General features: G+C 34.8%; 1 protein-coding gene across 4 annotated transcripts in view; it reads left to right on the top strand.

Annotated features, from left to right (window-relative positions):
- Positions 1 to 15,052, top strand: part of aop (ETS variant transcription factor anterior open) — a 50,651-nt gene that overhangs the window by 27,681 nt on the left and 7,918 nt on the right. Inside the window, exon 1 of one of the 4 annotated variants that reach the window (XM_018030231.2) lies at positions 14,070 to 14,695. The exons of the other annotated variants lie outside the window; for them this stretch is intronic. The gene's annotated coding sequence lies outside the window, so the exon portion shown is untranslated. Of the gene's footprint in view, positions 1 to 14,069; positions 14,696 to 15,052 lie in introns of those variants that run through there. 4 annotated transcript variants of the gene reach the window in all.

Consider the following 15,052-nt stretch of genomic DNA (forward strand, 5'->3'; position numbering starts at 1 on the left):
ATGTACGTGCATCATTCTATCAATACTGTTCTTAATAGAATATAAAGCTATAAAATCCGAAAGCTAATGTGTTAATTAAGGATATATTGGCTATACAGTCAATCCCAAAAGTTTATGTACCTTAGAAAAACGCGTTTCCTATAATTAAGAAGAAATCAGACGTCGGAAGAATAATGCTAATAATAAATAGCTACGTGCTAAAAAGTATAGAAGGAAATATCCAATTAAGTATTGACGCTGACGAAAATTTTTTTTTTTTTTCAAAATTGCGAAAAATGCTTCAAATAAAAGTTGTTTTCCTTCTAACTTCGATATTTAACGAGTTACGTATGATTATTTGGCATTTTATTGATGTTGACAAAATCCAACCATCCCAGCGTCGAAACGGCCAACTTTTGACAAAAAATTTTATTTTTCCTTAATTACTCCTAAACCGTTGAATCTACGGGAAAATTGTACAAGACCTTTCTTGTAGAGGACGACGAGATCTATAATTTCTGTATAAAATTTCTTCGCTAGCATTAATATCTAACGAGTTGTTGACGAAAAACGAAAAAACAGTTTTTTGCAAATTACTCATTAACTATTGACGCTAGCGAAAAATTTTTAGATGGAAATTATAGATCTCGTCGTTCTCTACAAGAAAGGTTGTATACAATTTTCCCATAGATTCAATGGTTTGGGAGTTATTGGCCAAAAACGAAAATTTGGAAGAAATTGAAGGGGTACCGTACCCTTGGAAAAATCTCGGAAAAATCGAAAATTTTTGTTGTTGTTTATTATTAGTAATGTTCTTCCGACGTCTGATTTCTTTTTAAAAAATGCGTTTCTAAAGTGCATAAACTTTTGGCATTGACTGTATAGCCAATATATCCTTAATATGTTACGGTAGAATAAAACAATATACAGTTCACGGACTAAGGAAATATAGAAACTGGTCATAGATAGACACGAAGTGAACTTCGGTTGAAGCCAAGGGGAAGGACCGTCTGCCATCTTAGGATTTCGTTTTATGGGGGAAATACAAAATGATACAAAGTTCGTGCAGGAACGTGTTTCGTTGATTCGTAAGAAGTACAAAGTAATTTTTCCTAAAAAATCATTTCCCGTTTACAAAATACACAATTGATTAACATATATCGTTAGTTATAAAATATTTTATTTCATACTTGGCTTAGTCAATTATCAATGTTATTCTCCTACCTACTTTGAAAGTTGAAAATATTTTTTACTATAGTCCTATTTAAATTTCCCCCTATAAAAATCATTGGTAATCATCAAATCATGTCAAAAATAAGAGTATAGTTTGCGGCAGAGAAAGGATTCTCTATTTAGCTACTTTTGCTTTATAGTGCTGCAAGGTTACATTGATTTCATGATTTCGCACATTTCATCGAGTATAGGGATTAGAAAACTTATAGCTTTATTTAGATTTATCTACAATTACCAATGTAACTAAAAAGAAAAAGATAAAATTATTTTCATGAAACATTCAAACATGCACAGTTTTTTATCTTTTCATGAAAAGGTCAATTTTTATTGGACATGTCTCAACTTCCACGATGATTAACGATAGGTTTACTATGAATAAAAGTATTTTCAATATTGTGTTAAGTACTGTAGTAGTACATGTATACATATACATATATACATATAGACGAGCCTGTACATTATTTGAAAATGTATAGTTCAGCGTCAAATAGCTCGTATCATGATCCCGAGTATAATTGCCACGGATTCGCTGACTATATTCGTTCTAAAAAGAGAACATAAGCATTTTTAGCAGATTTTGCCCATGATTTTTTCACAACGATTATATCGTTCACCTGAAACCATTGCTTGTTTTCACGCAACATGTTCGTATAATGTCTAGACATAACACTGTTACCATGATGAAAGATAGCATTAATGACTTTATACCGTTTATTTTCTACACATAATTTTGTCCTTGGTACATCGTTAATTTTAAGATTATTTACTTTCGTAACTCTGTTTCCATCGTAATAGAATATCATTAATTAGATAATTAGTAAAGTAGTTTTAATTAGTATATCTATTTTTTTAATTTTCTTCGACCTGCAGTTATTACTGCAGCTTCCTTTGATTTCGTCCCACTTTCCTATATTATAATCTATAATTTCCTGTAATGTATAAGATCAAGTACGTTCGGGTAAACATAGTGGTAAAATATAATTATCGGTGGTATGAAGATTGATTCGTTCATCACAACTAGGACACCGTACTGTGACATGCAATTCATGTTCGAGCGCATTTTGCAGAAGAGTTGATTCATTACGAGTGTATATCAAGAATTCTGTCACGTCATGTTGCATTAACAATGTAAAATTTTCTCCAGCGAATTCTTTTAATGCATGTATATCGACAGTACTCTGTGTAAAGTATTGATTGAGAATAGTTTTTAAAGGATCCGTACAATTACATTGCAACAAAATTGTCGTCACAGTGAAGGAATGGAACAAACTTTGCATACACTCGTTAGTATAACAAGAAATCCAATCTTTGTTTATTAATCCCATTATATTCCAACAAATATCAGAAATATGATTTACGCCATTATTATTGATAATGTACTTTTTATTAGCCATTTACAACATCGTATACTGTAATATGCTTCATATCTTTGCGTTCGGGATTATAGAAAATTTGAAGATCCGAACGATATTTATATCTCAACTGATTATACTGAAGAATAGCCAGTATATTCGCTGTACAGCAAGAAGGATCGAAATTGATAAGATGTAGGCCCTCCAATTTCTTAACACGTGATAATGCCACGTACGTTTGGCCGTAATATATTGTTTCCCGCTTCGACAACATCGTTTTCTAAACTTAAACCTTGACTTTTATAAATCGTTATTCCGTATCTATTACGAAATGGAAATTGCAGTCTTGTTATGTAAACTTCATCTACAGCTATCAATTTGTATTCTGGGTATCGAATGTTCTTTACCCGATTTTAAAACAATATGTACATCTGAAATCTCGTTATCTTTATCTTTAGTAACTGTAATAATGGTAGCTATAGTTCCATTGACCAATCCCAAAGAATAATCAATATTTTTTTTAGCATAATTTTTGAACCAATTTTGATAGTTATTATAGGATCAACTCTACACATACTATTATCATCATCGTTTAACATTTCTAATACTTTTTTTTGTAAACCTTTTATGCATCTGAAAGAATCATCGGCGTTAAGATTTATTTCGTCCGAATCTATGTATACTTATTCCGTATCATAGAAGTATTTAAAATATCACACATGTTCCTTGTAGGTAACAAACAAACTGTGTCTACTGGTAGTTCACCTAAATATTTGCATAATTCTTGAATTATTTCTGAGCAATTTGGGTTAGAAAATTCAAGTTTCCTTATTTACAGAGTTTCTATATCAGAAGTTGTTAGTACACCAAGTCGAATATGAGAAAATATTTCCGAGTACATTTCATCATCTTTTTGTCTCATAATTATTGTTAATTCGTCATATGTAAATAACTCCCACAGATTGAAAATATTTATTGACTTTGTCATTACTCATTTCTACGAATGCAAATCCTTCGTGAATCTCAGCGACCTGCGCAGAAGGTTCATTTTCACACTTCTGCGTCACTCGGAGAGCGCAGTGATACGCAACGACAACCTCTGTTTAAGCAAGGAGAACGTATAAGTTCGAGTTATGTTTGGATTGAGCACGACTGGACCCGGGAACGGGCCTGGACTGGAGAACGTCCTTAAATGTTAATATCATGACGGAAAGCAAGATCATTAATGTCGACGATGAGATTCATCGAATTAGTCTTTCACATTTCCTTGATGCTTACTTTAGGTTTTTCGTTAGCTTAATCTTTATTCTTATTATCCATCTGCAGAAAATCGAAACTAACGAGATTGTTGCAAGGGTCGTTGGATGGTTGGACAAAGACTTCCATAATTGCACCGATATCACCGGCGATAAATCAGAAGCTGTCGAAGATGGAGCTTTTGAAAGAGATGATTTGATGTTTGTTTGTTTCGTTTATCATTCAACTATTGTCTATTTGTTCTGTATATCATTAAAATAAAATATATTTAAAGTGAAGCTGTGATTAATCATATTTCATTTAATTTGTCGGTACATGATAGTAATCAAATTTTAAATTGAAGATGTTGAAATAAAAGTGAAGATTGCTGTTTAATTTAACGATTATTCGACGGAACGCGGCCGTTTAATCCTGCAACATGGCAAGGCTCGGCTATAGTGTCTGGGGCACCGCAAAATCGATGAATGCATTGGGAATAAACCTCGTAACGAGAAACTGCCATTACATATCAAAGGGCCATGGAACCAGATATTATATCTAGTCAATAAAATATTCCAGCAAAAAACTAACAACAATATTGTGCAACTCAACCCGTAAATTAAACATTAATACAGTGTTCTTGAATGTTGATTTATAAGTAGATAGGGATGCCCTAAATGTCGTACCTGTTTTGATTAGGGCCCAAATACATGATCAGATTTGAATTCTTTTTTAAATTTGTCATGAAAACGTTCGTATACCACTTGGACTTATTGTTCTTTTCCAAATCATTTATAGGTCTGATCTAGACAAGAAAAGTAATGAAGATTGAGAAGTAGACTGAGTCACAATGTGGAATATTTTGAATGCATATCTCTCGTCATCCTACGGTAGGATTCCTACCACGACCCTTAATAGTATAAACTAACACAAACTAACATAATCTACCGTAAATAAACAATAAATATGAACTTTAAAGAATTCATTACAATTTTAATGTGGTCTTCTCTCATAAATTCCCTCACCTTCTCCTTTAACAGTTTTTATCAGAGATTTCACACTTTAACAAAGCCTAATGATAGGTTTACTATGAATAAAAGTATTTTTAATATTTTTTTAAGCACTGTTTAAGTAAACTATAATAATTTACTTTTTTAAAAATCGGATTTATTGGAGATTACTTCATTTTAGGATAATAATTTCACATAGTTTTATAGCTTTAAGTTTATATTACTATTATTTTGAACAACGAATCGGAAAAGCACTGACGGAAAATCCTTAAGTTATCCAAAAATTCTGTGATCCATAAATATCGGATCCGCATATATTTTTCGGAATTCGTATATTGGCCAGCAACGATGCCACGTCCATTGCTTTAATTCCATAATATAAACAATGAAACGAGCCTCTTCAACGAAGTTTCTCACTGTCAGTCATTCAAAATCAAAATACAGTAATAGAAAAAAAAACATATTTATAATTTGGTTTATACATATATTGCTTTCAGCTCACTTCTTGGCTATTTTTGTGAAATTCTAGTGAATTTTCAAATCTATCTCTGTATTAACATCTTTTTAAATAAAACTTGTTTTAAATTGAAAAGCAGAGTATAAAACTTTGTTAAACCCTTAAAATATTAACAAATTGCCAAAGATTTAATCATAATAAGTAAAAGAAAAATTCGAATTCGAATTTACGTGTATATAAGCTGGCAAGCTGCCACCTTCGGTTCAATCTTGCTTTCGGGTCGGTCTCTCAATACAAACAATTATATCTTCTAAACTATTAATACTAGAAAACTGAAATTTACTGGGAACCTAGATCTATCCCGTACCTAAAACATACCCAGGAATCATTAAAATATGTACAGTAATTTTCGAGAAAAATATTCCGTAACTCGTCCCATCACGAATTGCTTTACATAATAGTACGATTTTCGGTATCTCACTTGGCTAAAGGCCCCAAGTCACGTGCGACCTCCTGGAGATTCTATGGAACGATCCGTACTCGAGAATTCTGTGGGGCTTCACACAGATTTCCCTGTGCCACGGTGTTCCCGAAGGGAGGGTAGAGAGGGGAGAGTAAAAAAAAGAGAGAAAAAGGAAGGGAGTCACAGATGGCTTTGGCCTGTCCTCCGCTTCCATATAGGAGTGATACCGTGCGGTGCACCCCAAGGGGTGTCCGGTTACCCTCCTTTCTTTCCTAGGAACAGGTTTGCCCCGGCTGCAGGTTCCTTCCTCTGCCCCGGGCCGCATTCTTCGATATCTCGCATCTTTTTTTCGAACGCAGCCACGGAAAATGTAAATGTAATAAAAGCGTGTGTCGAGTAGGACGTTTTTTAATCGTTATCTATTAATCCTGTTCATATTATTACAGGTTAAATTAGTATATACGAAGGACAGAAAGCCTTGTTTATTAACAGAACCTGAGAGCGTGTTTCTATTTAAATTAATAAACAGTTAATTAAAACATATTAAACAGAAAAAGCGACAATTAAATTAATTTCTCCAGGATACTGACTACTACGCAAATTACGATTGCAATTAATTACATGTTAGGATACATGGCAATTTTTTGAGCCTTGCAGTTGGCCTAAATGGTCAGTACGAAAAATATATGATTTGACACTTGATACCATCTTTTTTAATCGAATTCTAGTAGCGTCCGGATACATGACCACGCATGGTGCAATCAGCCACGCGTAGCCATATATCGGAACGTTATTATAATTCGATGAAGCGAGATGATACAAATTAATTTACAGTATTCTTCGAATATATGGCCACGCGTGGTGCAAATAACCGTGCATGGCCATATATTCGGATACTACTGGTGTTACTACTAATTGAATGAAGCATCGATTCCGTTCCGCACGTTTCTGTTTTTATTCCATCAAGATTGATTTAAGACATCGCGGAGAATGGAAAATAAAACGCGAGAGAGAAGGGAGAGTTAGGATAAAGAGACGAAGGGCGGCTTTCATCTTTATAATTCAACCCCCGCGACCAGCCGAGCCACCCTTCGTCCATTTTCCTCTTACCCCTTAATGCCTTTTTTCTCTTTATCCTCCCTCTCTCTCTCTCTATCTCTCTGTCTCTCTCGATCAAAGTAAAGAGTGGAAAATTTCTTTTGATCTACACACCGCCCCTTCTCCTTCTCCTTCTCCTTCTTCTCCTTCTTCTCCTTCTTCTCCTTCTTCTCCTTCTTCTCCTAATAATTAAGATTGATAAATCGAGTATTCAGTGATAAGTGAAAACTCACCAATTTTTAGGCAGGCTCCACCTCGGTGGTTCGAGCGCTCTCTGAAACAGAAACATTCGATTAAAAATCATGAAAAAGAGAAATGAAATACAGAGAAAAATGTATGTTTAGAGAACTGGATGGCAGAAGCTGAACCGGATTGGATTCGACCTTGTGAGTTAACCCCGGGGACGCAGACCGGGGTATTTTTCACCCCCGTTTCACCTAACAGGGACCCGGGGGGACAGAGGAGAGAGCGAGATGGTTCCCAGCTGTGCACGAATGACTAATACCCCCCGACTGTATGTATTCTGACCGAGGGGGTGCACGCGGATTTTTGAGGGGTCGCAACGAGCCGAATCGAATCCCAGATCGGTCCCAGCCACCGTTTGGCTCCACCGAAAGAGAACAAACGCTTCTATTCTGACAGGCGACCGAGAAATTTAGAAACGATTTCATACCCAGTTTTCGTGTTATAAGAGATTTCAAAATAAAATAATTTTTATCTTAAATACTGTTAGAGGTATTTGAATAATTCTTAGACATGTTTTAGATATACTATCCCTCTAGCTTCATGAATTTTTTCATCCTCTCTTCTACAATTAATTTACAAATATTTATATAAAATCGCAATTTAAATATCAAATCATGAAAAAGAGAAATGAAATACAGAGAAAAATGTATGTTTAGAGAACTGGATGGCAGAAGCTGAACCGGATTGGATTCGACCTTGTGAGTTAACCCCGGGGACGCAGACCGGGGTATTTTTCACCCCCGTTTCACCTAACAGGGACCCGGGGGGACAGAGGAGAGAGCGAGATGGTTCCCAGCTGTGCACGAATGACTAATACCCCCCGACTGTATGTATTCTGACCGAGGGGGTGCACGCGGATTTTTGAGGGGTCGCAACGAGCCGAATCGAATCCCAGATCGGTCCCAGCCACCGTTTGGCTCCACCGAAAGAGAACAAACGCTTCTATTCTGACAGGCGACCGAGAAATTTAGAAACGATTTCATACCCAGTTTTCGTGTTATAAGAGATTTCAAAATAAAATAATTTTTATCTTAAATACTGTTAGAGGTATTTGAATAATTCTTAGACATGTTTTAGATATACTATCCCTCTAGCTTCATGAATTTTTTCATCCTCTCTTCTACAATTAATTTACAAATATTTATATAAAATCGCAATTTAAATATCACGATTTAATAAGATCGTCACCTGCCACCATATTTATCTCGAAAATTATAATTCCCATTGAAACGATTCTTGGATATGTTTCACATATGAGATCGATCTAGATTGTCTGTAAATTGCAACTCCCCAAAGTTAATAATTTACGAATTACAGTTATTTCTATAAAATATAATCTTAATGTCGTGGCTGCAGAAAATTCTAATCTAACTGAATTTTTTTCTCAACAAGTATTGAACCTATCTAAATCATTTTTTAACGCAGTTTTAGGTATACATAGTATCGGTCTATACTCACTGTAGATTTCAACTCTCTGCCACTAATAATCTCCGAGATACAATTATTTCTATAAAACATAATTTCGAGGTTCTGGTTTCGTAAAGTTACTATTTTTCCAATTTGTTTCTCAACCACGGTTATAGATATTTAAATGGTTGTTCGATATGTTCTAGGTATAGTATCCCTTTAGCTTCATGAATTTTTTCAATCTTTTATTATTAATAGTTTAGAAGATATAATTGTTCATGTAGAATAGAATTTTAATGTTGGGATTTAATAAGATTGCGAGGTGAATGAATTTTTTTCTCCTAAACTATTACAGATAGTTAAATGATTCTTGGTTATGTTCAAGATATAATAACCCTCTAGTTTCACAATTTTTTTTCAACCTCCTACCGTCAATACTTCTGATTCTTCACTTATTTATACGAAAACACAACTTTAATCGAAGATTTCAAGCTTTATGTATTTTTTTCTCAAAAACTACTGAACCTATCTGAATGATTTTTGAACACGTAAATCTACAATACTAAATCCCTCGAATGAGTAAAAATAATTTAACTTTCAATCACTGTTACTATTTAATTTCAACTATGGACGGAACACTTTTCCCTTTAACTGTACTCGAAGAGAAGAGGGAGAGTAACGTCGGGCGCCGAGCGTCGAGACGTCTTCCTGCTTCCGGTTTCCGGTTTCCACCCCCGGGCTCGCGAGTTCCGGTTTCCAACCCCCTCGGGCCTCCGCCATTTTCCCTTTTCGCTTCCGTTCCGTCTACCAAGTCTACACGCCCGTCCTCCAACCCTCCCGCGCCACAGTTGCCTCAGTGTAGCGGATCCAGGCTCCACCCCAACGTCGACTTCCGGTAAATTTCGCTTCCGGTGACGGAAGAAACTTCTCCCTTCTCCGGGGTCGGAAGGGTGAAGAGCGAACGGGGCTAGAATGGGAAGAGGAATATTGCATTTAGTTTCGAAACTAAGGTTCGAAGATTTTTGGTAATGCAAACCGTAGTAACTTTGAAAGTACTAATGATAGGAAGACGAAATTTATAGGGAGCCTAGATCTATCCTATAGTTAAAACATGTCCAAGAATCATTTAAATTGGTTGGTTAGTTTTTGAGGAAAAAATTCATCATCCTTGGAATCTTATATTGGAACTGTATTTTATATAAATTGTATCTTCTAAACTATTAACAATAGAAAGTTGATAAAGTGCACGAATCTAAATGAATACTATGTCTATAACATGTCCAAAAATCACTTAAATATCTTTAATAGGTTTTTAAATAAAAATTCCTAAACGTTGCAGTCTTATCGAATCACAATGTTAGAATTGCATTTGATATAAATGAATATAATTGCAGAACGAAAAGTATTCATAATAGAAGATTAAAAGAATTCACAAAGCTAGAGTAATGCTACGTCTAAAACATATCGGAAGTTCATGGAAATCAGTTTCTCGGTCTTTAAGAAAAAAATTCCTAAATCTTGCTATGTGATTAAATCTGTATTTTACCTAAACACGATGCAGTTACAGGATACATGTTGTGTTTGCTAACGTATGGACGGGATGCATGTACGTTCGAACGTGTTGCCGTGGCAAGTAAGCAATGGATTATATAATCAGTTGGTGTTCATGTAACACGCTTACTGGTTACTTAAAACGGAACCGGACTTTCTCCTCGTTCCAGACGTAACAGCTTGTAACCAACCAAGCACATCTCGATGCATTCGAACTAAACACAGTCCGTCTGAACCACAGTTTTCGAATACAACGCCTTATTTTATTCGCGCCTCCAAATTTCGAGCAAGATGTCGACAGTAAACGATTCATACTTAATTTCTCTGGTTCTAATGGATGGAATTAATGAAAAAATTCGCAGATATGCTACTTAACATGCTGTGTGTTAGAGAATTTTTGTCAAATTTTTATATTGGACGTTGAAGTAGTAAAAAATACCAAAATAATTGATTGTCTTCAACGTCGATTGTGTTTCATATTATTATTATTATTATTCTTGTTTGGAATCGAAGCGAGATTGGATAGCAGCGTGGGAACAGGGTTCTGCCGCAACTAATTACTGATTACACTAGCTGACATCGCTCAGGGTCGATGATTTTCGAAGGAAACCCGATCCTTAACTCCATTCTTCCACCAACTCCACATTAATTGCAAGTTACAAGAATTTTTTTATATTATTATTATACAAGTTAAATGTCTAAGAAAATTCTGTAATATACAACGTACCAAGTAGTATGTCTCTAAACTTTTTGGATCTTTTACAACCATCGGTAGCTTAATTAAAAAATAGCTTATTAGATTTTTGAACCAAAGGATAAAAGGAGTTCGTAAAAGAGGTCGGCCCTGAGCTCGTACCGTGCATAGAGGCTACATGTATATAGTATCGGTGAAAGGAGAAATAACAGGGATACCTTGCGAGTCGCATAAGTTTCTAATTCTAATCAGAATAATGCTATTATTCCAAACGCCAACCGTTCTCCCATTTGGTAAAATAAAATCGATATATTATGAAAAAAAAAATATGATGACTCTCGCTTTATATTTAACATTCGAGATTCCAGCGGATAAAAAATTACGAAAAATTTCATAGATATATTGCTCAATATACTGTGTATATTGTAGACTTACTTCAGATCTCTAGATGCCAAACTGTGGTTGGAAATAATTCTTTCAATTAATACATTACAAGAAATTTTAAATATGTGGATGGTTTATTTATTTTTCTATATTCCTGATGAGTATAGAAGATTGGAAAAATTCACAGATATACTATTTTGTATGTTGTATATTAGAGAATTTTTTCAAATTTATCCAGCCGTTATTTGTATTAAATAAAAATTCACAAAGTTTCCTAATTCTGGAACAATGAATTTTATCTGGTGCCATGTGCTTCGATTTGTTTTCTCCGATTCTAGCGTGTCGAAAAAATTCTGAAAAAATTCAAAGACGTTTCACTGTACGAGTATTATGTAAGAATTTTTCAAAATTTCTACTTTGCAAATTGGACTCGTGAAAAATCGTGAAAGTTTACTACATAAAATTAAACACAAAATCTAAAATGTTAGGTATAAAATCTAAAAAATTATATTAAAAAACGGTCGATGATAATTGCTAATAAGATTGTGGGACGAGAGGTGAAAAAGTTAGAGGGACGGTGGAGGAAGCGATGCGTGGAGAAGAGAGCGGAGGAAAAGGAAGCGCCGTGGAGCTCAGTTCCGCTTCGCTTTAAACCTCCTCGCCTTCGTCTTCTTTTACGACGAGCCTATCCAAACGGAACGCGACACCCATGGTTCCCAACCTTCGCTCTCTTCGTCCCGTGGAACGCGATTAATCGTTGGACACGATAAATAGTAACGCGAGTTGAAATTCCGTTTGGTGTCTGGCCGAGTCTGAATCAGTCGTCGTCGTCGTCGTCGTCGTCGTCGTCGTCGTCGTCGTCGTCGGGGTAGGAGAGGCCGGACGGTTCTATTTTCGTATGTCAGGTATCCCGACCTCTCCGTTTCTTCCTGCTTTCCTAGACTAGACTTCAACAATTTATAGGAAGCGCTATTATTTCGAATTCCGTTGTTTAGGTGCCAAGGCGAACCAATTTTGGTTAAACGTGGTTTGGTGAACGAAGGATACGTGGGAGGGGGTTGAAAGAAATTGGCAAGTTAAAGGAATAATATATGTAGAACATATCCAAATTTCATTTAAATCGAATTTCTGGATTTGAAGAAAAAATGTATGACGGTTTGAATCTTTAATTAAAGTTGTGTTTTCATATAAATAAGTGGAAAATCGGAAGTATTGATGGTAGGTGGTTGAAAAAAGATTGTGAAGCTAAAAGATTAGTCTATTTAAAACATATCCAAGAATCATTTAAACAACAACATAGTTTTCGAGAAAAAAATTTCTTCATCTTGTTTAATCCCAATGTTAGGGTTCAATTTTATATAATCGATTATATCTTCTAAACTATCAATAATAGAAGGTTGAGAAAATTAATGAAACTATATCTAAAACGTGTTCAAGAATCATATAATATGCACGATAGTTTTTGAGAAAAAAATTCATGAAGCTTACAATCTTATATTAGAATTGTATTTTACATAATCAATTATATTATGTCTTCAAACTATTAATAATAGAAGGTAGAAAAAATTGATAAAGCTAGAGAAATAGTATACCTAGAACATATTGAAGAATTATTAAAATACCTCTGATAGTTTTTAAGATAAAAATACCTAAGCTTCGCATTTTTATAAAAAATCACAATATTAAGAGAACGTGCAAATCTATCGCTTTAAATGGTATTACGTCAACGGCCACTGACGTAAGGAACAGAGAAAGGAGGATATTTCTGTTACACTAGCATTGCCACTGCAATTGTAGTTACTAGGGCACTCTTCTTCCTCTTCTTCTTCTTCTTCTTCTTCTTCTTCTTCTTTTTATCTTCTATCAACATATCTACGACAGAATAAATCGATCGATTTCGTCACCAGAAATGTGGCAAATAAAAAAAAAATCTCTTATCTGATGTACCAGGAAATATAAGATTACAGTCTAAACTGTATGATATAAGAATTAATTTAATTAAATTAGCATCACGAGTGATTGATTGTTAATTGGAATTTTCGGTTTGGAAACACGTCGATGAAGCGTCTGTCTACCTCAATTATGTTTGAGGCAGTCAGTTATTCCATCCTCGTCGTGGAATCGCATCGATCGCGGTCGCGAGGAATTGTAGATCTCAGGAAATTCAAACGTAAATCTCAAACGGACATACAAGAACTTTTATCTTTAAAATGGCGAATCGTGTTTTAATGATTCTTGGATATATTTTAAATATAGGATTAATCTAGATTTACTGTGAATTTTAGCTTCCTAGTATAAATAGTTCCCAAGTTATAATTGCTTATGTGAAATGAAATTGAATACTCTTGGGTAATAGGCGAGGAATTCTAGGAGGGAAGGAAGGAAATTGGTTATTGCTCAATTAGAAATCGACGATAAACCGCAATACGTATATAATACAGGCAATACATAATACATAACAAATAAAAATGAAGTAATGAGGAAAGGAACAAGTTTTACCTGTAATATCATCGGTTTAGGAATATGTATGGGTTACATATTTTTTACCTGCGCTTCTAGTGAACGAAATCTTCTTAAAAAATTGAGAGGCACATCTCCAACCCAACTTTACAAGATAGAGTTTTTACAAATACCTATATTGTTATTTGAAATCAGAAAAAAATCGTAAAGAATATGTAAAAAGATCGAAATCGATTTTTCATCAAAAAATTTATTTAATATTTTAATTAGTCACCTAACCTTACCTAATGAAAAAACCTAGAAAATTCAAAGACATGCCTCAAACCTCCGTCTATACATCAGAATTTTCCCAGCCTAGACATCGACAACTATTATAAAAAAAGTATCAAACATTTAATGAAACATAGAAGTATAATTTGAACTGGTCGCCATATGCGCGCGCAGCTCAGGCGCTCTGATGAGTCTGGGTGTGGGGGTTGGGCGGCGCTGGCGGCAAGCCCGGAGCGTCTGCGTGGCACGTCAGTCGCTCGCCATCCTTCGGCTTGGCAAAATCTTAGTAAAAGGTGTGGAATCCTTTAAAATAAAAATTAACCTCAAGCCTACAATAAATTTCCATAAATTCATCGAAATATTAATGTATCGCGAATAAACAGTTTCCATTCATTTTTACATGTGGCAATCGATAAAAATAGCGGAGTAGTGATCCGATAATAGATAATTGTAATCAGTGAGATTACCGTGTGAGATAAAGTGTGAAACGTTTAACAGTTCCAACCCAGTGGTCGATTAAGAATCGAATTATTTCAGTGGAGGAATTTATTGTTCAAAAATTGAAAAAATCAATGGATTATGCAACTCGTTGACTGAAGCGACGTAAACACGGTTCAGTTTTCGTTTACGACGGAAAGCGATGGACATTTTTTGGATCGAGGATCGACGATAACGATGGAAAATCGTGGGGCCATGAGAAGATTTGATGAAGCGATAAATATTGATTGAATGTGGAGGGAGGATTGTGAGGTTATGCTGAGAGGTGATTAGATCGATTAAACTGTCTGATTAAGTACACAGTACGGTGGTTCGTGCCTATTCAATCTAGACTGCAACGAGGGAGGAGAATTTTAGGTTAGTCAGTTTCGAAGTTGTTTTTATTAGCTTTTTTTAAGAGTCTTCTGTTATTATTAGTATTTATTATATTTACTATTATTATTATGGATTTGATGTTGATATTGGGAATGAATTAATGAATGAGTGAAAGAAACTGGGGGGAAGGTTAGATGACAGCGATTATGTAGCAGGAATACTGACTATTACGTAATTTTTGTAGTTTACATTTAAAACATAGAAACAGTTTATAAAGTAACGAGTTAAAAGTTTTAATTTCGATTTAATTGTAATCGTTGGACTGCATGAAAACTAATGAATAAATTCAGGGATGTACTACTATCTTAGGAATCTCGTGTCAGAATTTTTCCAGATCGA

Source organism: Ceratina calcarata, unplaced genomic scaffold (assembly GCF_001652005.2).
Source record: "Ceratina calcarata isolate Rehan_Ccalc_2016 unplaced genomic scaffold, ASM165200v1 scaffold517.2, whole genome shotgun sequence".
NCBI classification, from domain to species: Eukaryota; Metazoa; Arthropoda; class Insecta; order Hymenoptera; family Apidae; genus Ceratina; species Ceratina calcarata.